We start from the raw sequence: 25,836 nt of genomic DNA on the forward strand, positions 1-25,836 counted from the left end.
TGCTTACAAGTCCTTACAAAACCACTGCAGGAGGGGTGGCCTCACCTTCACCTCAGGCAATTCTTTTTGAGAAATAAATAAAACTACCAAACAAAGTTTTTTTTCCTCCAGAAGCCAGACACATCCTGCTCTCTGTACCACCTCTTCCTGGATATCATGTTGCCTCCCTCCACTTTTTCTGCTGCAACTGCATTGCAGATACTTTCACAAAGACCAGTTCATGGTATGACTAATTACATCGTGAAATTAGCTGTGCTTATTTTCAGATTTTGCTAATTTAATATCCTTGTTGTAGGCATAGAAACCAGACTGAGAAGTACATTAGAAAGCCTTTTAGATAAGTTCACCTAAGGTGTGGCTAAAGGACTGAATGGTACACATCAAAGAAAATCTTCCAACTAAGGATTCAGAACAAGAAATGAAAGAGTCTTTCAGTTTTTGCAGCTGAAGGAAATCAGCGTCTAATTGCAAGTTTCTGTTGGCATTTCAAAATTAAAATTCCAGGAATGACAAGGAGGAAGGATAGTGAGAGTTTTGTTTCTACAGGCCCAGTGAGAATCCATGGAAGTCACAGGCAATGTGTCCTCCACACCAGAGCCTGTCTCTTTGCACAGCAATCCTCCTGAGCCACATGATTGAAGCACATTACTTGTCTTCCTGTGTTACTGCTAGAGTAGATTGAGATAGCCCTTTGCTTTCTTCCATCAAACAAAACAAAACAAAACAAAACAAACAAACAAAAAAATCAAAGGGAAAAAAACCCAAAAACAAAACAGTCACTGTCTTAAGGCTGAGGACCATATGTTTAAATACTGCCAGTCCTTTCTTTGGTGAAAGAGAACTGTTTGATGAAGTCTAATATTATGTTTTTACTTTATTCAGGGGATTATTTAATAGCAGTATAAACCTGCAACATAGCATTTGAATACATTTGAAATGTATAAGTCCCTTTTAAAATGAAAACATGACCACTGAAAACAATAAGTAGGTTTATAAGCAACACCTCTAACACTTATTATATGTACAAGATCAGGACATCTTCAGGCTAAATTTTTCTCTCATTAGTATGCTGGATGTTTGAATGTAAAATTAGTCAGTCTTTATGCTAAAATTTCTCAGGTATTCAAAACCCTGAAAATATAAAACCCTGAAAATCAAAGTCTATCTTTTAAATCATGAATCACAAGCATCTGAATTTAAAACATTTTTTATCTGTGATGCAGATAGATCTAGGAGAAACAATGATCATAACTGAGGGTGAAACAATTCTCTTTCATCCAGAATTGTACACCTTTTGTTAACAGTAAAGGTATCAGGAAGGGGAAATATTTTGTTGAGATTTGGGGAGAAGTTTGTTTGGGATTTTTTCCTAAAAGGATGAAATGGCTGAATTCTTTTTCTTTGTTTCCCACTGCATACTAGCACTGAAACAGTATTAATACAGTGAAGACTTCTTTGAAGTGTTCCCCTTTAGGTATCATTAGATGGTACCATGTCACAGATTCCTTTCACTGAATAAAACAGTGATTTAAAGAGATTCTATTACTGTAATAGAATTTTATTCTGTTACATTAGTCTGTGATGCTTATATTCATACCTGTGTTTTAAAAACTCAGTGATACAGGAGGAATATGAAGATGAAAGATACAAAGTGTATCACTGAGACAGGGGATCTAAATCAAAGCCTTCATTTTGACTTCAGAAAACAACATTCTCTGGTTAAGGTAAACTTTGGACTCCAGGCAGACATCAGTAATAAGAGAGTTGAGAACTCTTTTGGTGGGAGTCTTAAGAAAATCAAACCAGCTGTAGTGAACCTACAAAATACCTGCAGGGGAACCAGACATAATCTAACTGTAACAATATTTTCATTATAGTCATGATGTCAACATGACATGGATAATTTTCCTTCTGCAAGAAGCAAACCCAAAATCTTATACAACTTGAACAAAAAAGAGAATGCTTTAACCTGTTTAGAAGATTTGTGCTGCAGATTACTGACCTGACACACACAGTGTGTCTATGATAAAGAAAGAACAGTAAGGATTCCATTCCAAGTCTCCTTATGCAGAGGAATTGAAAACTGGCTATTCTGAGGCTAATATGCATAGTCAGATTAATGATTTAGTGTCAATCCAGAGATGAGATGTTCTCAGTTTCTGTAGGTAGGGGGAGAAGTGAGCATGGAACATGTGTCAGTAAGTCAGGCTCAGTGTCTCATACACCACAAGCCTCCTCAACCACTCAGCTCTTTCTGGTACTGCTGTCCTCCAAGACTGCAGTGTAAGCATCCATCAAACATGGTAAAAAATGCAATTTCTTTAAATACTTCATCACTACTTTACTACATTGCTACCACTTCATAATATTTCTCTCATTTGTGCTCCAAAGTAATTTGTACTCATCTCTCACAAACATCTTGATGTCATTTTGACTGGAGTTCTGTAATCAAGAAAGGGACTGCCCTTGCTCTGCTGTTGATGCCTTCCAAGCTATAGAAGAAATAGGCTTTGAATTAAGGTCTGCTGATTAAATTTGAAGACTTTCACGCTTCCGTAACCAGTATGAATATTTTCTGAATCCTAATTAGGTTTCAATGTTCTATTTACACTTGGATTTTCCATCAGATTTCTGTCCACTAGCATGGCATCTGCCCTTAAATTTGCCCTCACAACTGCGTGAGAGCACGTGTCAATGTTTGAGGCTCTCCCCTCCACCCAGAATGTTTGCAAGGCAGACACCTATTGAACTACTGTAGTTGTCATTTTTATATCCTCCTGTAACAGCAGCCATCTGACTGTAGATCACAGACTACAAACTGTTTATTACTAGAAAAGTTACAAGCCTAAGCATTATTTATCCAATCTCTCTAAATGTTTCAATACAGGGAAAAAATTAAAACGCCAAAGGAAACCCAGGCTCTGGAAGCATATCAGCCCCCTTACCTTACCAGAGAACTGCGTTAATTCTACTTTGTGCCAGCCTCTCCTTTGAACAACACCAACTCTGGCTCCTCAAGGCAGGACTGCACTATGCAGCATCTGAGCTCCTGTAAGAAAACAGAGTCAAAGCCACAAGAGGCAACAAAAGATCCCCCTTCTCTGGTTCTTGTAATGTAAGATTTTGATGTCACTGTGGAAGAATCTTCACAGAAGTTAATGCTACCAGGTGATTTTCTAAGTACCAGTAGGCTTTCTTGAGTACCCTCAGTCATTAGAAAAAGTTGTTTACACTCATAGTGTTCAAGCCACTGCTGTAGTTGCTAAGTCACTCCTCTTGGGACATATCTTGGTACCCCGGGATGCCCTGTGCAATATGGAGGGAGGCAGGCAGAGTCCCACCATCCTGACTGATTAAGTTCACTGTGCTGCTGTGTGAAGAATCTTGTACTAGCCAGTTTGCTGTGAAATCATTCCTAGCTCAAGCCATGTCAAAGTAAAATGCAAGTAAAACAATTCATTGCATTCAGTATAGAAGCAGCTACAAAGACTTAAATTAAGAATGAACGAAAATGCACTTTTAAACTACTTATGGCTAAATTCAATCAGAAGTGGTATTGCTCCCCAATGGCAGACTGACTCATCACTTTTCCTAACTCTGTTAGAGAATCTCTGCTTGCTCATTTTAATGAATAAAAGTCTGTTTCTCATGGCACATTCTGGTTTGTTCCACCTGGCCTTCTGAAGACCTAGGGCTAAGACAGACTAAACCTTTCTTTACCAACCTTGGCTATTACGTTATATTCATGAAATTATCTGTGCTGAAATAGTTTCACTTCCTTCAGGAAATCCAGTTTTTCTGAACCAAAGTGTCAGTTTCTGTGTTTGGTTATTTAACTCTCATCTAACAAATTAAAATTTCTTCTTTTAGTAAGCAGCTCCTAGATCTTTACTTAGGAAGTGTCTTTACTACTAAACCTCTTATGAATCAGTTTGTGAGGACACTCATGGTTGGGGTAATCCACACCAACACCTCATATCTGAGTGTGCCAAATGCAACATCCACTCCATATACAGTATTCCATGGCCCTTTTGTCATCCACATCTGATTTTCCTTCACAGAAGAGTCATTTCTTCAGAAAAGGTGGCAGAATATCACTGATGAGGTACACTAATGTTTGCCTTCCAAAGGGTTCAAATTCAGCTAGCCAGAATTTAAGCGGTCTTAGAGATATCTCCTTCTTATCTTTCATTTTTGCCTCTCCTTGTTTCTTACTAAAGGGTACCTGTCCACGATCACATTTGTTTTGATTTCTTGGCATTTGTGTTATCTTTTTTCTTATGAGAGTTATGAGCTTCAGGTGTGGTAAAAGACATTATGCTTCCATGGAAATACAACAATTTTAGCTGTAAAAGGAGCAGTGCCTCTGTCCTGAAGAATGTCATCTTTTATGCCCTGTGGCTCACACCTAATTAGTGTTCTTTTCCTATATCCCTTTCCTTACTTTGACAATTAATAGACTTCATAGTGCACTGGGTAGCTAGGAGGAAGCAGAGGGTCACTGAAGAGATGATCCGAAATAATCCAGCATGCCCTTAGGACAAACTCCAGTGGTACTGTTAAGCACCAGCAGCTTAAGAGGAAGAAAAAGCAGCTCCCCAAAACAAGAGTTGAGTAAGGAGCGCAAAGGCATTAAAAATCAATATGCTATAACTTCTGCTGCCAAGCAACTTGGTCAACTCTGTGCACCAATGTGCTGGCTGCTAATGGATAACTAATAAGGCTTACAACCACAAAAGGAAAGTACTATGCTAAAGGTAAGTTTTAAAAATTGGAATAATGCAGGGTTTCTGACCAGGAGGTTCGGAGAAGTGAACAGTGAGCAGACCTACTCACTGCCTCTTCAGCCGTTAGAGAAAGTTAATTCCCTTGACATGGCACTTTGCCAGCTCTGACTTACCTGGCTGAGCCATTTTGGAGTAATTAGGACCATTTCAGAGTAGTCCTGTCCCAGTCTTGCTGCTGCTCCTTGGAACATGCAGCAGCTGAGAGTCTTGCAGAACGGTTAATAAAAGAAAAGTGCAAGTGTGCTGGGTTCTGCTGGTGCACATGCATGTTAAAACACAGAGAACTGCTCTGGGGCAAAACCAGCATTTTCAGACAACAAACACAGAGGTTACTACTATGAGGGGAAAGGTTGGCACTGCTTAGAATTGCCTTAGAATTTAGGTGGAAATTATTAGATGACAATTATTAAGTGAGGAATGAATGATGCTTAATAATTCTAAATTTCTCAATCAAAGCTGATAGGTATTTTCAAAACGTTTTGGGAGGAAAAATATTTGGATGATATTTCATTAAGAACTTGATCTTATTTTCTTTGTTACAGAAGATTTGCAAGAATTATTTGCTCTAGCTTGGTTCTACTTTAACATACCTGGGCATCCATGTCCACATTGATTGTCCCACTCAAAAGAATAATTGGGGGGGGAGGAAGAACCTCAGCAATCAGGTTTGAGCAAATTGCTGTCTTTTTCCTGAGTGCTTTCCTCTCCCACTCAATGTCCCTGATAAGAGCAAAGATCTTTTTATTCTCACAGCTGCTGCTCAGCATATCTTGACCTACCATGTGCTGCTGCAAGTATTGGTATAGGTCATTAAAAAACTTAAATTAGAGGTTTGGATGAAACACAAAAAATCCCAGCCTGTGAATTGTAGATGAATTTGTTGTGTGATTGGGTTTTTTCATTATGCCTTTAATCAATCTATTTGTATGCAACTTTACTCAGACATAACAATAGAACTGAGCTTATTATAGATTAACAGGAATTTTGTCAAACCTCAACAAAATGTGAAGCAAAAGTGTCGTCAGGTACAACATGACCAGTTTCAACTTCGCTTTTAAAGTAACTTGTATAACGCTGTAGCAAAAGACACCTATCTGCATCCAAAAATGCTTTACAGGCATAGCAGTACTTTTTCTCACAATTCTCTCATGCTTGTCACAAAAAACTTACACTGTCTGGAAAAGGAAATGTTCTAAGGCATATGATCAGTCATTAATTTTGAAAGCTTCCAAAATTCCGCAGTTCCTCCATTTCTAGAACAAGCTTTTTCCTTCAGTTATTCAGAGCTTTCCTTTGAGGAAAAAAAGAAGAGAAAAAAAAAAAAGAAGAAGAAAAGAAAAAAAAAATAACATAACAACAACATCAAAACCAAAGACATCTAACTCAGAATTACAAGATTTCACATATTTCATATCAGTTTTACCAAAACATCCTAAGAAATAGAATAGCAGAATTGAACAGAAGGAGGCACAGAAGACACAAAGATAACAAAGGCACAGAAGACAAAAAGATAACACTTTTGGTCATTTTTTCACCTTTGAAAAAATGACCAAAAAGAGCAAAAATTCACAGGAGTTCTAGATGGTTCCCGTGGAGGGCCCTACACTACAGCAAAATGGTATTGCACAAAGGAGGGCAACATAGCAAAAGTCAGACTGATGGAGGGATGAAAAGATAAAGGATGAAGGATTTTAGAGAACACATTGAATCAAGTACCTGAAGAGTCTTTATGCAGGAGCTGGAGCTGGGAGGAATTTTGCTAAGTACCTGTTCTCCAACGTGTTGGACTCCCAACACCGCAGCTATTGGGGTTCCAAGATCTTCATGTGTGGATGATCATATCTCGGTGCCTAAAATTAAGAAGCAGAGGAATGGCTTAAACACTGTGCAACTGGTTTGCAAATGAAGAAGCAAACTGCAGACTTGATGTTAAAACAGTTTTCATGCCCTTACAACCCACGTAAGTTACAGTCCCCAGGCCATGCTTTGCTTACTCAACATACAGAAAAAGGTGTAAGTACTGTGTCTGGCATGACTGTACGTACTTCTGATGACATTCTTCCGAAGACAACCTGGTACACTGAGTTCCAGTGAGGGCATTGATACATAATACAAGGAGATCCCAGTGGTTTCTAAAGGCAACAGGCAAGTGAATCTTATGAGCTCAGAAACGAACAGGGGAAATCTAGGAAAACAACCCTTCAGCAAGTAAGGCAGGGTTTTTTTGCCAAGCCTAAACACTCTGGTCCTTTGTGCTGAAATTCACAACAGGAATGTTGTTGAGAATACTGAAAGAAATACTGAAACACAAAGTGCTGCAAGGGTAAATGTCTGTGTGGGCAATAATTCACCAGAAATGAGAAGTCTGAAGCCCCAGGAGCAGGGACACTGAGGGGTCTTGGTATGCTGCTCTGAGAGAGGCAGGAAACAAAGGATGGAGTGGCACAGAGGTGCTGTGGTCATGCTCTGTTTGAAACAATGCAGCCAGTGGAGCTAAGAAAAGGAAGGGTCCAAACAGTGACCAAAAGTTGAACTTTGCTTCATTAACTCAAAAATATTGCTTTTAACACTCCCTCATATGCCAACAAAATAAAAACTGCATATGCATGACAAGTATGAATAAAGTACCTCAAATTTCACTTGGTCATAAAATTACATCAGTTAGACTTTTTCCCACTCTCAAAGTAAACAATAGACATGTGACTTAAGAGGGAAAGGAGGTCAGAGGAGACTCCACCTTTCTGTTCTGGGGCTGTGCCCATCTCCTCCCCCATAAAGAGGCCTGTGGAATAAGCTCCATTCTCTGGTAGTACCATTGACTTACCTTTCTGATACCAGTGCCATGCCAACTTCTGACCCATATTCTGTCACAGCAATCAATAAATCTCAGTGTTCATGAAACACCATATTGAACATGACCGGACTTACAGCACTGAATTGGTTCTAATCAGAAATAGAACCCAGCCACAGCCACATCTCTGATTTCTATGGTCCAGCTGGAGCACAGGGTAGGTGGGGTATGTTCTGTCAAATTTCATACTTTAAAAATGTTTTCCGTGAAAGTGTATGATTAAGTTCTTTCCAGACAGCTAATATACAGCTAAGAAGGGGAAGATCTTGCTGCCTCTGGGCCCACTATGTCTGTTTCAACTCTGCTCTGAAGTTTTCCTAGGCAGTAGCTTTTTGCTTCCTGAATGTTTCAACTTTCCTTTCCACGTGAAACAGAAGGTTTATGTACAATCTGCATGTTTTCAGTGTGGGGTCTGCCACTTTCTGGAGGCAGGACAAAGCAGGACCCTTTACAAGGGGAACATGTGTTTTCCTTCTCTCAGGTAGCAGCACAGCCCAACCAGGACAAAAGCACCATGCTGCAAAACATGGTAGTCACATAAAAGAAAAAGGAGTCACCACTCTGGGAACCTGCAGGTCACATAAATAAAGCAAAACATTGTCAGGAAACCACAAACATACAGTCAGGCTTCATTAAAAAAGGGGAATCCATCCCCCTTGAACTACTGTGAACTGCTCAAGGTTCACTGCAACTCCCTCTCCTGAATTTGAGACTTTTCCAAAGACAGAGTGGGAAACTGAGATGGAAATTTCTCTCTGTTTTATGCTGATTTCATCATTTAAGAGTCTTTTTTCCACTAAGCAAATTGGAAGTCACACCTCATCCAGGTTTTTCTGGTTTTTTGGATCAGTTCTAGATAGATCTAGCTCACAACTGTCTCTAACCTGAAGCCCTATCACTGCTGATTTTTGACTTCTCAGTCAGTACCCAGACCTGAGAACATCTTCGTATCTACTGGTTTTATTAGGGCAATGATGATGCACGTGTTGTTACACTTCTTTTTCCTAAGTTCAGTTTCCTTATCCAAATGAAACCAATGACACTCATTGATAACACAGAACTCAAAGTAGCTAGAATGGAGGGAGAATGTGATTTTCTACTTTCTCTTTAGTGCAATAAAACTACACTGTCCGTATTTAGTTCAGTAGATTGTAAAATACTCATTTTCAAATGCAAACTTTGATTATTACCTTGCTGTCTGAATACATGCCCCCAGATATTCAAGTGTTCTTTTTTGCCCAGATCTTAAATCTCACAGCCACAACTTAGAGCTATGGTGAATTTAACAATCCAAAACAATGATTGCACAGAATCAACTGACAATGGGTAATTGCATCAGGAAAAATAAGTATGATGCCAAAAGATTTTGTTGCACCCATAAATAAGCTACCTTTATACAATTCCTTAATCTACTAAGCATTTCTAAATGGGTTTACTCTATTTCTCCTTCAAATCTTGAATTTATGACTTTAGTTTTAATGGACTTATTCACTGAATTCTGAGTGTTATGAATAGGCTCAACTGAAACATTTTTTTAAAATAAGTATAAATTATATACTACAAGTATACACTTTGTTTTCTTCAGATTATACTGTTTCAGTTTATTACAAAATAGACTTTTTCCCCTTGCTCTGCTATTTCAGTTTGTCTTTTATGGATATAGCTGATTAAACGTCCATAACTTAAGGACAGGGTTTACGTTCTCCCTGTTGAGCCTTTATGTTTGATACATGTCACACTTGGATTTACTTCCACTCTGCAGACAAATGCAATGTGTACTTCAGAATTGTCTTTAGTGTTTTCTGTGGTCTTTACTTTCATATTATCACTACTAGGTACTAACAGCTTTAAAAAAGAGGAATTGTATCTTCTCCATTTTTTATTTTCTTGATTGAGGACTCATAAAAATCTGGTTTACTGTTCTTTGAAAGAGCATCCTTCCTCTATGGCTCTGTGAGCTCTGAGCTAACCCATTCCTTTAGTCAAGAAGAAAAATATAATTATGTTTTTGCATTATTAGTATATTATACATTATTAATACTGAGTTGACAACCTGCAGGTCTTCTCAGTTTTTTTTCCAAACAATTCACCAATCAGTGTCTGAGGGCCACTAAGAACCATGTGACAACCAGTCAAGTCAGCATTTTTTAAAGATCAAAATTTTGCATGTAGCCCAGGTCAAAGCTAGGACTTTCAGTACTGCATTACAAGGGTTTTGTTTTCAAACAGAGGCATCAGTGTTGTAAGTATCTGTGGATAAACTAGTAAGGACTGACTCCTGACAAAATGACCTGCCTCTCCATCCCTCCTGCTGCCTGGCCTGTCCAAGAAGCTGTGGAGCTCCTCAGGGAAGAGACTTTTTGGCTTGTGAATCAAAGAGGTGTTCAGACATCATGGCTGCATTCTCAATTGCTCTGTGCTCAGCAGCTTCTAGCCCAGTCTGGCAAGATCCCAGACGTGGCTTATGATTGATGAAGCCCAAATTTCAGGAAAGCATCCAGGATTTTTCACCTAAACTAGCATTTTGGAAACAGAGACATATTAGCGGAGCACAGCTACCTGAAACTTTGGCTCTTTCTGTGACGTTTTATATCCTGGTAGCCAGAGAACACTAGACAGAGCAAAACAGAAATTATCTTGAATGAAAGCTCAAAATAGAATATATCACTGCAGGAGGAGTCAGTTATGATATCTACATGTTCCATTCATGAAATCAGAATAATCTGAAGAAAGAAGGAGAAAAACTGGGGAATTACCACAAAAAGATGAAGAAACTCCTTTCTCCTACATCCTCAGTTAACCTTACATGGATCACTAGCTGCAGGCTATGTTTGTCACCTTTGAATTATTTATCATTTGTTTTAAAAAAGTAAACTACGGCTACTATTTGACAAATGGCTTCTGGACAGGGACTGCTTAATCTCTGCAAGCTCAGAAGTTTCCATGGCAACAGTCAAGTCCTCGGTGAAACTCAAAAGAACAATTAAAAGTAAACAGGTTTTTATATGTATGGGATGCTTCCACTGACAGAGAGCTTCAAAAGAAAAGCTGGATCCCTCTCAATTACCCATCCTGCATAAAAGTCTCATAAGAAACAATAAACAAAAGAAGACCTTTATGTTCGGAATTTACAGCCAGTTTTACATGTTAGCTTTAAGCCCAGGGAAAAACAAGTGTTCACACAAGCCAGAGCCCCACAATCTTAAAGACTGTCTCTAATATAGGCCCAGAAGAGGATTAATATCTTGCAAAACAGAGGAATTAGATGCCTTTCACTTAATTCTGAAACCAGTATACATGGTCTTACTCAGCTGTGACAGTGGCAAGATGATAAATGTCCCATTGAAGAATTGAAAAAGAGACTATTTTTTAACCCCTTTTAGTCCTAACAAGTGCAGAAATGAAATTGCAAAAAGGGGAAAGATATTAAAATGAAATCTTGGTCTTGCAGCAACTAATTCCTGATGTAAATGGAACTGGTTGAATTCTCTGTTTCAGCTCCCCATCCAACTATGATCTGTGTTCAGTGTGTCCAGGCTGTCAGACCTCCTCTCGCAGCATTCCTGCAATGCATGTCTGCAGTACATCATCACTGGACTCAGGGATGCCTGGAGACTGAGACAGCACAAAGATATTGTTAATAATATGCAGAAAAGCTCTTCAGATGCATTGTTTAAAGCCTTTTTTAAAACTGTCCTAGAGTTGCATGCTCTGAGTCACATCTGACAAAGACTTCTTCCTGATGCACACAAAACCTGGTCAGGTCAAGTGTAAAGAGAGAGGAGCACTTTTGCAAAACAAATCATAAATCCTAGAGCAAGGATGCCCTGGGAAGGTCTCTAGATCAGCAGCTGACAAACTGTGAGAAAAGTAATGAAGGAGCATGAGAAGTAGAACATGAGAAAAAACAGAGAAGCAAGCATGACTGGAGGAAGATCAGTTGTTCTGCATGGCTCCTAAACATCATTACAACAAAAATCATAAATGATCACAGCAAGAGAAGGATCTGCTCCATTGTCTTGGGCAGTTCCAGCCCTGGAGGAATGGGTGTCTCATCTCAGCAGAGACAGTTGCTGCTGCAGTTTGAGTGATCTTTAGAAATGCCTTTTAGAGGACCATGGAAAAGGCAGCAATTTCTATTGCACTTTGTTAAGGATCATTCCATGTTTATTTATGACAAACATGTACACAAAATCCTCTGGAGACATCCCAGAAGAGGGGAACTTTCTTTATTTCAAACAAAATTTAAAATCCTAGTGAATTTCCAGTGCCTGCTATCTGTTAAATTTGTCAAGCATTCTGAGGGATCTGGAACTATGCAGTCAGAACAAATTGACTCTTGCTTTCCCTCTTTATCAATATATGTACTTTAGGTAATCTTTTATGGCCCAAACAAAATGGATTTAACTTTTTCCTGTGAGTTAAAACCTTTATTGCTAAGTTGGTCTGTCCTTCTTGCTCCTCACAGAACATGTGACTATTTTCTTTTTGTAATCCAGTTAGAGGCCATCAAAAAGACATCAGAATGAAGGAAAAAATTTCTTCCACAGTGGACTCTTATCACTGTCTTGGTTAAATACAGACTTGAATTTGCCTGAATTTGCTTTATCAATAAACCCTAAATCTCTAGCTACCTTGCTTATGAGTGCCAAAAAACCTTGGAAGAGAAAGGCATAAAGATAAACAATATCATTGAAATCAGGCTGTTATCTCCAAGTAGCTCTTTAAGAGTGATTATTTATCACTAAATCAAATATCAAGGAAAATATTAAAAGGTTACTGAGTCAATAAGATGTAAGTGCAATAAGAAGTTCAAGCTGTTCGAAGTGAAGATTTTGATCATTCAGCATGCCAGTCTTACCACTGCTCTCCAGTTTTTTTGTTTGCACTTCACGTTGCCTAAGAAAAATAATCCTCATCAAACAAAGACATTTACAAATTTCACTGTGAACTTAAAAAATCTCTCCCCATAATAATTTCTCTTATATTACTTGAACTGAAGCATTTACACCACTAGCATCAGCTACCAATTACTTGTGTGCCCTGTGGCAGTGCATCAAGGAATTGAGGCCATCATTGATTCCTCATGCTCAGCTCCATTCAAACCTGAATAAAATTGCAGTGCATATTCCAAAGGTTGTACATTTTAAATCATTAGAGTTTTTTCCATTACTTTCAGTGATCCTTGTAGCTGATCCTGGGACTTGTTTTCAGATATTTTCAGGTTTACACCAGCACAGAGCAAGGGTATGATTGAACAAAGTGACTGGAGAGAGGAACAGGGATATGTTTTAATAAATTTTAACATTTTATCCCCACCACACTTTTCAAAGGGCTGTTCCTTTATAGACAATTACTCATTGATGCAGATTCACCAAAATCATTCTGTCAAAACCAAGGGACATAAAGGACTGTCCCACCCTACAAACTAATGGTCACACAGCTGAAAAAGTTTTCCTGTGAGGCCGCAAAAAAAATGTAAGTTATTAAACTGACCTTGACCTCAGAGCATTACATTTAGCAAATTGGCCAGGAGACACTGGCTTGTAAAGATGCAGCCTCAGTGATCAGCCTGCAGAAAACAGATCAACCTACTGCAAATTCTGTACAAAAAAATTTGCCAAGAACCATCTGAGTGTTTGCAAGTACTAAGAGTGAGTTAAAAAGCATTCATGTAGCAACAGCAGGCATTTCACCCATATTCAGTAACATGCAGTGTCGGTCAAAATATGGAAGCCTTTTCAGTAAAGAAAAGCTGGAGAAGTCAGAGGTCACCTCTGCTGAAGTCAAGAAATGTTGGTGAAGTCAGGGGGAAAAGCTGCAATCATATCAAGATATTAGGAGATAACCAAAGCAGATAAAAGAGAGAGGAAAAAAAAAACCAGATTCAAATGTGATTCTTACAAATTGGTTTTTAGTAATGAGCTTTTCTCCTAATCTTTTTGGTAGGTTTTGGTGGAGGGAAAGGGGTGGTGCTGTTTGGTTTTTTTGGTGTTTCTTTTTTGGCTTTTTCATTTTGGTTTGATTTGGTGGGGGGGGGTGGGGGCATGTTGGTGTTTCTTTCTGTTTGTTTGCTTTTGTTGTTTTTTGTTTGGCTAATACAGTTACTAATACAGTTTCAAGAAAGCATGAAAGATATTAAAGTTAAAAAAAAATCAGCCAGTAAAATTGAACAGTTTTAGAGTAGCTGAAACCAGGTCAGATAAAACCTGGGGAAGGTTATCAAACTGAAAGCAAAAAACCAAGTAAATTATTCTGAGGACACTATGACAAACCAGTAACTGGAGCCTTTCTTCTGGAATGTCTTGAGGAGCTGTTTCTAAGCCCTGACCTGTACACCCCACAAACTTTATTAGCAGACACATGCTAAACTCTGCTACTGCCAAAACTATTGAAAGAGTCAGCAGCATCACAATGGGGTTTTTTGTTCTGAGAACTTGATTTGAGCCAATAAACTCCCATGTTTATTCACAGTAAGGAAGGTCTCACCTGAGATGCAACTTGGACCTTCAATAATTCACATTGAGCCCACAAGCAACTACACAAGACCATTTCTTAAGCAGTAGAATGCACTTGTTAGGGGATCAAATCATGTTAAGGAACAAAATGTAGTCAAAAATTTGCACGCAACAAAATGCAAAGGGGACACAAAGTAAGATTTTTCAGAACAAAGCACTGCAGTCAAGGCAGCAAAGTCATTCTACAGAGTCAAAATCTACAAAGACAGAGGTCAGGCTCTGAAAGTTTTCTTTTCCCAAATGTGAAAATGCCTGAAAATTTTAACAACTGACAAAAGAGCTAAGAGAGAGATGTGTGTGCAAATGGAAAGTGGAAAAGGTAATTGTTAGGTGGTGCCAACGACAGGATTGGTTATCACAGCTTTATGCTCCAGGGGCAATGGGTGGTGAAGCTCAGGATGCATTCCCAGTGAGTACACATGTATAACACCTGCATTAATGGATGCACAAGCCAGACCAGAGACTAACATGGACAGAGGGCAGCCAGTCTGAGGAACAAGGGCAGACTCTCACAGGGAGTACCAGCATCCTTTCATATATGGGGAAAAAAGCACAGCATCAGTAAAGATGCTTTGCAGGTAATTCAGTAGTCAAAACCAAATGGAAATACACTGTCTTACATACTTTCAAATAATTACAGTGCTGGTTTTTGCTAGGATGGAGTGAATTTTCTTCTCAGTAACTAATATGGGGCTGTGCTTAGGATTTGTGCTAAAAACAGTGGTGGTAACACAGGGATGTTTTCCCTACCCAATGTTTCCTGTAGAGTTTCATTTACAAATTAAAAGTCTTTATGGGGAATGGGGATACAGGTTGCAAATACTGTATGGGACATCACTGTTTTACTTGTTGTTGTCACTTTTGACTTACCAGACCCACAGATGTTTGATGTGGCAGAGGAGCAATGTAAGTGAAAGTTTCCCAGTGTATCAGGGTGCTCAGAAAATCTGGAGCAGTGGGAGCCACAGCCCTAGTTCCTATGAAAAGGACCAGTGGCTCAGACTGGCTGCAGGGTTTCATGTCCTTAGGTGCTGGTTTCATGAAAGATAGATCCTACAGCTGAGCCAGTGTAAATATTAATTAAATTTCTGATTTTCCACAAAGTCAGTTGAAATTTCCACCTTATTTCCACCTTATTTCCAGTAAGGACTAATTAAGTTTCTAAATTCCTCAGCAAGCTCGATAAGTAATGCTCAGGGAATGTGAAAGCTGTTAATATACCCAGCTCTTCTCTCTAGCCCAGAAAAAAAAATATTATCTGATGATGATGTAATAGACTTCAGATGGAGACAGTGAATTGTGCATTAAAACCATCCTGTAACACTGAAGAGGGCGCTACCTCCCTCCCTGAGCTCTGGCTTCAGCTTCCCTCACCGAGGGCTGAGGGAAAACATCACTCAGTCCTGCTCAGGACTCTGAAAAATGGAAAATAAGTCTTCTTCACATGAATCTTACTACAGCCAGTGGATGGCACAAGCACCAGAGACATGCCATCATGGAGTGTGTTGTGTGTTTCTGCAAATCAATACAGAGCGGTCAATGAATGTTTCTCACAACTCATTAATTAAATTCTGGCAATCACATTGATCTCTCCCTCTTTTCCCAGTGAAGGCTGAAACTTCACCTGTACAAATTACAAGATCGGACTGAGTCCTCACGCAGCCAAGGAAGTTGTGTGTTCTCAAAGACAACCTGACTTTGCCTCATCTCCTATTTTTTGATTTATGCCACATCATCCTTGTAGGGAACTACTTGTGATTTTTCTCTGGCTGGACTTTCAGGGGCTGCAGATCAGCATCCTGTCAGGTACACTGGTGGTGACAGGGAGCATGGGTCAGAGAAATTATGAGAAACATTAATCAAAAAGTCAGGCAATGGCAGACCTACCACAGAAACTGTTATCCCAATTATTGCTGGGACTTAAAATTAGGTTTTTCCAGACTGGCCATGTCCTCTCTGACACACAGACCCCCAAATGGTCATTTCTCGTTGGATTTGCAAAATAAATGCAGGAAAGGCTTCTCAACAACACCCAATCTCTTGATTACTATTAAGTCATAACAGACAAATGGCCAATTCAGAATGACAGTCTGGTGTCCTTTTCTTGTACCATGGAGATCATTTGGAGTGGGGAGAGGACACTGCAGAACCTTCTATGTCTTATGGCAGTTTCAACTTCAAGTAAACATGATCCTGAAATACCAGAGTGACAAAAAATACTGCTGAGGGAAACACAAATAAGTCACCATGTCATAGTATGTAGTCATCACTTTGTGCAGTGTTCATTGACTTGAACAAAATGATGAAACTTTATTCCCTGGTGAGAAGTTGAAGTAGTGCAAGCATATTTATAGCCCACAAACACACCAAGAAAACTTGTCAATCTCTACAATGCAACTCCCATCTCGCCTTTCAGTCGTCGTGAATATTTTTGGTTGCAGAAGGCAGAAATAGATGGTGAACTAATTAACTCATTGACTTGATTCTCCCATTCAAAATGTTGCCATCTTTAGGAAATAGCAGAGGACACAAAGGGTCATCCCTTATTGCAGATCTCAGTGTTCTGCACGTATTTTGGGTTATACTTTCGTTGCACTGGCTGGCTTTTCCTTTTACAGAAATATCCCTATAAATGCAATACATAAAATAATCTTTGGCTCCAGAAAATTTATGCTCAGCTCATGCAAATATTTAATCCTCTATTACATAAAACATGAGCTGACACTGCACTTATTGTCATAAGCACTTCATTAAACACACTGCTGGTCATGTATAATGTAGTAGAAATTGTTTGCTAAAGGAGCAGATCAGTTGGCATGTATTGACTTACACTTTGCCAGGCCATGAAAATAATTTTCAGTCTGATGGTCAGACATAAAAATGCGAGAAAAAACTTGGAGATATAACAGAGGTACTCTTGAACAAGTTCTTGAACAAATTTAAACAGGCTATGTTGAAATATCAATTTTAAGATGTACTTGCAGATGATTAATTCATCAAATTTGATTAATTGTATACATAAAAATGGAAATAGCAATTTAATGCAGCTTAATAAACTAATACTTTTCACTTTTCCTCAAGACAGTCATCCAGCTAAAGAGTTACAAAACCCTCCCAAGGGTTTCACTAGAGTAATTGTTGTTCCTCCAAGCTGCAAAAGATAATTTCCCAACTCCCTCTCCTTAAATTACTCAGGAATGAACCTCTGGATTCTGAAGAAAACCTTCTGCCCTCTCTGCACTTCTCCAGCTCTGTGAGGAAGAGGTGGATATTCATAGGTGTGTCAGCACTCCAGCCAGAGCAGAGGCTCACCTACAAATCACAAAAATACCAATCTGCATAAAAGAAATGTCATTTTGGCTTCAACTTGGATATAGGTGTGCAAAGTGGAATAACAACAGGATGCAAGGTTTCTGTAATCCTGGAAGCCAAGCACAGTTTTGGATAAGGATGTGAGTGGTGTGGTCATTCCAAAAGGCAACAGTGGGTATATTTACACAAGGATGAGTGTGAATTAAAAATCAAAATAACTGGAAGAGTGAGCAGAAAAGAAAACCTCCCCCCGTGGACAGGGAGGACAACACCATAAATACAGGCATGAGGAGGGAGAACCCTGAGAAGAAGGAAATCAAATTGAGCTTAGCTCTGATTTTTATCCCTGAAGCTCTCTCACCCCTTCTCACCTTGATTTCAGGGCAAGCACCAATGTGGGACTCCAGCCCTCTGGGCTTCCTGTTTGACATCAGCTGTAAAAGCTACAGCTAATTTAGAATACAAGTGTTTAATTCATGGTTGAGTGTATAACAAGCAGTGATTAACGTGGTGTGAGAACTGGCCACCAACAATAAGGGCATTGTTAATTAATTAATTCAATAAAGCTTAAAAGTGGTCTGATTTGTCAATCTTCTAAACACTCCCATCACAGCAATCCTAAGTTCCCTGAGATAGATAGATAGATAGATAGATAGATAGATAGATAGATAGATAGATATGTACTCATATATTTTGTTGCAACACTGTACATAGATATAGGTATTTTAGAGTGCATTTTGAGAGGATCTCCCAAAGAAAAGAAGGAGCCAGTGTGAAAAATCTTCCATTCCATCTGCCTATTGCAAAGCTGTTTGTCTGATAAATCTCATGTGAGAGTAGACCCAGTGATCTTCTTCTACCAATAGATCAGGAAATATGCAAGTAATCTCACTTGCATATTTCCTGTCATTTGTTCAGGTTTCTAGCCACAAGAAGAAAAAAATTCAAATCTCAAATAACTTCTAACAACAGGCTTGAAAAGAAAAGAAATAATGTTCAGGAACTGACATTTCAGGAGGTAGGCCCCAACACTTCTACTCACATTAAACATATCCTAATGTAGCTTGAACAATATTTTAAACAAAATAGTAAAATAAAATCTGCTCTGAATTTGGTTTGGTCATTTTTCAAATTATAGTTAGAGCAAAGGTTTTGCTGTATATAGATTTATTACCATGGGATTTTTTTCAGGACAAGTAATTCACTCATGGATCTTCTGAAGTATTTTCTATTCCAGCCTTTAAATAGATGTACGGGCTACCATCCAAGCATGACCATCTTTCAGAAAAAAATGGTGACAACAGTTTTCCCTCAGGATTTCTCGCTTACGTGAAATAACAATGTCCAGAGACTCTGAGGTTGGCAGGCTGGTTTGCTGTAGTTTAGGGTTTGGTCCTATTGGCCATGAAAAGGTGGAGTTAGTGAAGCTGTTAGATAACTATTTCAGTATGTCCTATTTCAGAAATCAAGGAGTAACCCTGCATTTCCTCACCTAATATGCCATTAGAAATAACCATTTTTTCCAAAATTCTCTCACTGTACATGAAGCTAACCCACCTGGATCTCCCCATGATTTCACAGGAGAATCTCTGGAGGCTTGGGTTGTGTCTGTTTTTCCTCTTCCCCTGCAGCTAAGCCTACAGCCACTTCTGACCTGGGGCAGACCACTGGCTGTTCCTCACCAGCAGAATGGTGAGAAAATGGCACAATTCACCTTAATCACAAGGTCAAGGTATCAACTACAAAAGTTCCCATTCTCCTCACCTCCAATAGAGAAATTCTATTGAATTTCACTCAGCATTCAGCCTGTGCACTTTGTTTTTTGGCAAGCAATGCTCACTCTGACACAGCTTTGCTGTGTGAGTATACAAGTGAATATATATTCGCTTTAAAGCAAAGCCTTGGTTTAAAACAATATATTGTGTGCTGGGCACGTAACCTGTGGGAATAAGATTCAATGTCTTTTTAATAAAATCTGTAGGTTCAGGGAGCATGTTTTTCTTACAAAATCTGCTGTGAGAGGATGAATTCTCCACAAAAACGATATACTTCAGTAAAAGGCAACAATTCTTCCTTAACTTGAAATACCTACTACCTGCTTTGATGTGCCCCTTCATTTCATAATTGGGAGCTCTAAACTTAACTATTGTTGGAAGCAGAAGCAGGAAGTAATATACATCAATAAATGTCTGTACACACCCCCAAAAAAGTTGGTTCTGCTTGTGAAACCATAGTCACAAAACTCTGATGTTCAGATTTAACAGCAGCAATAACTGAGCAACAGAGACTCAAATATGACTACGGGTACATGATACCCCACATGCCATTGGTATGTGCCAGTCATGTGAAACCTCCATTAAGTTTTAAGTTAATTTAAAAATTAACATTACTGTATACTAGGAATATACATCAGAAAAATATCCTGAACGCACTGCTGTGTTGGACTTGAACAGGATGACCTAACAGTTACCTAATGGAAGCCAAGCAGGTCCTGAAGCAATGCAGTTTTCTACTCCATTACCAACTCAGAGTCATTGAGAACACCTAAACTGGTTATTTGTCTAAGTGGTTTTTTATTGGCAATAAAACTTTTAAGCTATGACTTATGTATTAGTACGTATTTTCTTCTTATTTGTTCCTTGCTCAGTCCTTGAGTCCAAATAGATGGAGCACAACAAAAAAAAAGTGCTTCTAACTCTCTGTGTTTCTACTGGCAGTTACTAGAATATGGTCTCAATCTCTTAGAATACTAGCAACCCTGCAGAAGAGGTCAGATTTCATACAAACCCCAGGGGGTTTAGTGATAGCAATTTAGGAAAGCAGAAAAATGTAAGTATTCTCTTCCACACATCAATGCAAACAGCTTAAAGGGAAACACAGCTGAAGCAGAAGGCTTGGCATCAAGAGAGACTCTGTGTAAAGAGGTGTTTCCAACTCATCATAGGGTGACAGTAATAAGTAGAGTAAATTTTTCAGGACAAATAGATTTGGTCATGAAATGGCTGCTTCTAAAACCAGTCAATCTGGCAGGCAGCCCAAGCAATGGAAATTCAGCTCTCTGGGCAGTCAGTGGAGGCAGGTAAGCAATTTCAGAAGGGTGAACCTTCTGAACAGCACAGAAGAGAGCAACACCTGTCTGCTGGCAGCTTCACAGCTCTGAATATGCACTTTATTCAGGACCACTACTGTGATCCAGAAGGATGTGTTTTCAAAGAGGCTTCTCATCTCAGGCATTCAAAATCTGTCCTTCCCTCCAAGTGCTTAAATAGTCTTGAAAAAGAGGAACTTCAGTGAAAACAGAACTTACAGATATGAAATAATTTTAAACTTCTATTTTACTCTCATCTTCTGTTTAAAATCACAGGTAGAAGCTACAGATAACTATTATAGGACCCTTTCTGAAATGAAGTGTGTTTTGCAGACTCATAGTCAGCGTGACACCTTGATGCTCACAGGAACAAGGGACACAGAGAGGAGTTCAGCAGAAAAAAAGAGTGCAAACTGTCATCACATCCTTCTTGTCAGGACTGACTAAGGAAACTTCACAGGACCTGCTGTATCAGAAAATTGCGTTTCCTGAGAATCTCTCTGTTCCCTGTGAACTGCCTCACCTTAATAAGATGTTGTCAGCATATTGAGCCCACTTTGAATCACAACAAAGCATTTCATTCTGACTCCTCTGACAGCACTTCTGAGCCAGGCATTCCAAACAATGCTTGGGTAAGACCATTATGTGTTTATTGACCCTTGAAATAATTGAATTTTAAACTTCCAGTCCATAAGGCTCTTCCAGCTTGCTTGTGCTTTGGACTCTTTCAGAGTGCAGAAACTGCTTATGCATTGAAACCTGTCTGCTTTTTTTACTCAAAACTGGTTTTCTGGTCAAAGAAGAGGACAGCAACCCACTAAATAAGGTGCTTACATGTAGCATTTCTCCACAGCATGCATATTATCTGAGTGCTTTAAGGAAGAGAACTTTTTATGTTCCAGGTTTGCCACTGACTGCAGAACTGGCTGATAAGGCAATAAGTATTTAGAATTATTATTATTAAAATTATTATTTATAATCAAAAAAGGGTTGCAGGTTTACTAAAACATTGCAGCAAACAACGCTCAAAATCCATTTTTGCAAGAGATTGGCAACATCAGGTCTCTTTTTGCTCAAAAAAATCAATGAGCTTTGAGTTGACAGTTATTTTTTATCTGCATCTAATGCACATCTTACACTACAAAATGTTTTCACTTATGTCCTGTGTGCTTAGTTAAACCTCAGTGCCTACTCTAGCAGTAAAGTAGGAGTAATTTAGAGGGTAGCTGTAAAATGAATTAGTAGAACAACAGTATTGGCTTGGCCAGTTTTCTCTAAATCACTGCTGCTGCTACAGCAGCTCTGTCATAACACCAGTTCTGACAAAACAATAATGCTATCAGGACATCAATAATAAGCTGCTCAAAGCTGGTGATTTTGTACTTTATACTGATTTCCTCTGTTTTACAGTCCCTTTTCTTCCCTCTCCCCTTTCCTACCCGTCCTCCTTTTCCCCTCTCTCTCACCACTACCTTACTCTTCCCTCCCCTCCCCTCCCTCCCTTTCCCGAACTTCCTCTCTCCCTCCCTCCTGACTCATGAAATCTGAAAATTCAATAAACAGAATCTAAGAAACACAAATTCCAAGGCAGTAAAAATAATTTTAAAAGCCTGAATGCTTAACAACATATTGAATTTTCACACCTGCATGCCAGGTGGGTGAACCACTTTGTGCTTTCAGAGGAGACTCACAGACCCTAAACCCACCCTGCAGGAGGATTTCGTGCTGTGACTACCCTGTCCTTTAACCCTGTCCCCATCAGTTGTCCATGGACTGAGTCAACTGTCCCATGTGCAGGATCAGGAAACAACAGCACCTGAGTCCATCTCTGAAATGCCCTGGGGGAAGTTCACTGTCTCTGCTAGCTCTGAGTGGGATTGCAGCTTCTTATTTTGCCCTCCTAAGAAAAGGTCTAAAACCTGATAGATGTAGATCCTTCCCTTTCTAGTCTTTCTTCCCTTTTCCCTCACTGGATTGAGCATGCTGGGACTGGGCACATCTTTAATCTCAAGGGTGGAAGTTTGTAACATTCCACCTCACAAATTAGGATTTGCTCCAGCAATACCTGCTGTTTCTAAAATAAAGCTTCCTATTTCATGGATGGCAAATACTCAAGTAACGTGAAATTGGAAGCATTGATGGGTAGTTTATGGGGTAGGTTCTCTTTAATAATTTTAGTGAAAACAGGTCAGCTTAATAGGTTCTCTTGAATGGGACAGAACTATTTTTACTTTAATTTTCTCCATTGCCAGAGAATCTACAAAAAGACTAGGATCTTCTTTTTTTGCTATAGATTTATCTGACTCATGCACATTGCAAGTCTGCTTTTGATCAGAAATAGTTTGTTGACTTTTTATTGTATTTTAGTTTGATAATATAAATGCAAATTATCCTATGTGTACCCAAAGAGGAGGAAAAAAATTATTTCTATTTTAAAAAGCTCCTTGGGGAAAACATTAAAATTTATCAGTGTAGGAAAAAAATATAAGTTTTCCTGCAAAGGTAAAGGTTGCTGTTGTAAAGCTAATTATTTTAAAACTGGACATCTATTTTCTAGTTTCATTTTCATTTTTTCATATTTTCATTGTTTCATGGTGTTTAATACACTGAGCTCACCCATGGCTAAAATTAATTACTCTCCTTTGATAATCTACAAAATATTACAGTGGATAGTAATCTTGTTAGCAAAGAGAAGTGGGAAGCATAATGTTAAGTCATATGTGTTTAGTTTTTTCAAAGCCAAAACAGAGTATAACAGAGTCATAGAATCCAATGAGATTGGAAAAGTCTTTTAAGACCATTGAGTCCAACTTGAACATCTAACACTGAAAATTTAATAGTTCCGATCCTTGGTTAACATGTAAGTAAATACTGAAAGAAGGCATGGAAATACTTCAGCTAACATTCTGCTAAAATAGTCATGGAGTTATATCACCTGCAAAGTTTAAGCTTTTAAAAATAATCTAAAATCTCTCTACTAGATTTCCTATCTTCACTTTAAAAATGCTTTTCCAGCCATTGAGGTAAAGTCATTATTGAAATGTTTAAAATGCAGAGCACTGACGTGCTCCTTGATATCATGGGTTAGAGGAGTAAAAATTATTGATTAAAGCTAAAAAAGGCTAATGCCAGAATATTAAAAAATCTGCAGGATTCAGCAGGGGATTGATAATAATAATATTGTAATAATTTCTCAGCTGCTCAGTGATTATTCATAAGGAAAAAGACTGCAGACATCTACTTACAGACACTACCTACAAGAGATATCTTCTGCTTCACTAATTTTGAGAGCTGCAATCAATCCATGAAGATGTTTTTCATACAGGTACATGATCCTACTTATATGCAAGACTTTTCCTCATGCAAATACATGTTGGACCTGGGTTTTCTCCTTACCCAAAAACTGGACAAAAAAAAAAACAAACCAAACCAAGCCAAAGCAAAGCAAAGCAAAGCAAAGCAAAGCAAAGCAAACCAAACCAAACCAAACCAAACCAAACAAAAAAAACCAACAACAACAACAACAAAAAAAAAAAAAAAAAAAAAACAAAAAAAAAAAACACCAAAAAAAAAAAAAAAAAAAAAAAAAAAAAAAACCAAACCCAGATACATTCTAACTGTCCAGAGTAAATTAAAGTACAAAACTGGATTCACTAGGATGAGACCTAATGAAGCTGTCTGGGTCTGGATAGGAAATGTTCCATATCCTCAGATATTTCATGTGTTTCAGAAGTTGGTTTTTTTTCATTCTTGAATAAAATCCAGAGGTTTTGATTGTGTCTAAAACAAATTAATCAGAAATAGACAGGCACAGCTGCAAGGTTTTCACTATTGATGCAATCATAAGTTTAAGCTTAAATGTGGGTATTTTTAGAGTATGATTCAAGCAATAAAAGAGGTAGTTTACACATCCTAGTAACTAAATCAGGTTCTCAACACTCACTTAAAAATCAGTATTCTAAGTTCCCTGTCCCCCACCAATGTTTGATTTAGAAAAACTGAATCAAAATTGCAGAAGAATTTTGCCTTGCCCTCAAGGTGCTTGATAGCGATGAGATGAAGAACAATCCATGTGCTAATGAGAATAAAATTCATGAGTGGGAAAAGCACTTTTAGTCAAAAAGAGGTCTGGAGTTTTTATGACAAAATATTCTACTGCCTTCACTGAGCCCTCCTCCTGTAACCCACATGGCTACCAAAACAAAGCTCTTAAGGGTGTCACTAGTGCACAATGACTGCACAATATATTTTCTGCTTTTACTGGGATGTGGAGCAGCAGAGAACCAAAATCTGACAAAGGCAACAAGGAAAGGAAACCTGTTAGCATATTGTGATAAAGTGCCTGTGAAATGGTCAGCATAATACCTGTATTTTAAAGTGTTAGGGCAGAGCAAAGACAATCTGGCAAAAGATGAAAATTGTTCTTTTTTTGTGAATAAATATCATCTAAATGAGCAAAAAAATATAAATAGGAGAAATTAGAGAGAATACATTGTTCTCAGAAATACAATTTGAAAAAAATTAGTTTATAAAAAGGATGGGTGTTTATAAGCCTTTTAATGCATTGCTGCAAGGAGGCTAATGAGAATCTATATGCAGCAAAATACATGGAGAGTTTATGCTGTTTACACTGAGTTTTTCTTCAACATAAAAGTTTAAGTAAATGGAGAACAGTAAGTGCCACAAATCTACCAACAGAAAACTCTGTGAGAAAAAACAAAAGACCATTTTTAGAAACCTTGATGATGTCCACAGTTAGGAAACACTTTAAGGGCAGACTCGTGCTTCTAACACTGATAGTAATAAACCTCTATTTATGTCTTTGACAAAATATCAGATTTATTTGTCTCACAGTGTGGGGTCAATTGCTGTTAGAGTGAGATGTGGCACAGAAAAGAGAAAAGTCAGAGAAGTGTGTTTCTGCTCCCTTTTGCCACACAGATCATTAGGCTGCCCTGCAGGGAGCATCTCCTGCCACAGCCCAGTGAGCTCTTTTGGGTGACGTGTGGTGGATGCTCTGTTCAGCCAGCTCCACAAATGCACAGGCCATGAGAGAGAAGAAATTTCCAAAAATATAATTATGGCTTCATTTTTGTTTTTCTATAAGTACTGACTAACTCAGTTTGAATCACTCACTTTACTCTGGATTTGTCCATGGGCAGTTGGAGAAGAATTTTTCCATGGGCACCACTGACTTCTTGATAAATTCAAATTCAAAACAAAATGCAACTCAAAAACCACCCAGATGAGAATGAAAATTTAAACAGCTTTCATTATAAA

General features: G+C 38.5%; 1 protein-coding gene across 20 annotated transcripts in view; it reads right to left on the reverse strand.

The window, feature by feature from the left end:
- LOC135290285 (uncharacterized) overlaps positions 1–25,836 on the reverse strand; it is a 68,169-nt gene that overhangs the window by 7,153 nt on the left and 35,180 nt on the right. For 9 of the 20 annotated variants that reach the window (XM_064404196.1, XM_064404201.1, XM_064404199.1 and 6 more), the window contains 3 exons: positions 6,504–6,637; positions 5,958–6,078; positions 2,951–3,049 (listed from right to left, as the gene is read on the reverse strand). The gene's annotated coding sequence lies outside the window, so the exon portion shown is untranslated. Of the gene's footprint in view, positions 1–2,945; positions 3,050–5,957; positions 6,079–6,503; positions 6,638–25,836 lie in introns of all 20 variants that reach the window. The other 11 variants (XM_064404206.1, XM_064404208.1, XM_064404209.1 and 8 more) reach the window with 6 other exon arrangements.

Source organism: Passer domesticus, chromosome Z, assembly GCF_036417665.1.
Source record: "Passer domesticus isolate bPasDom1 chromosome Z, bPasDom1.hap1, whole genome shotgun sequence".
Lineage (NCBI taxonomy): Eukaryota > Metazoa > Chordata > Aves > Passeriformes > Passeridae > Passer > Passer domesticus.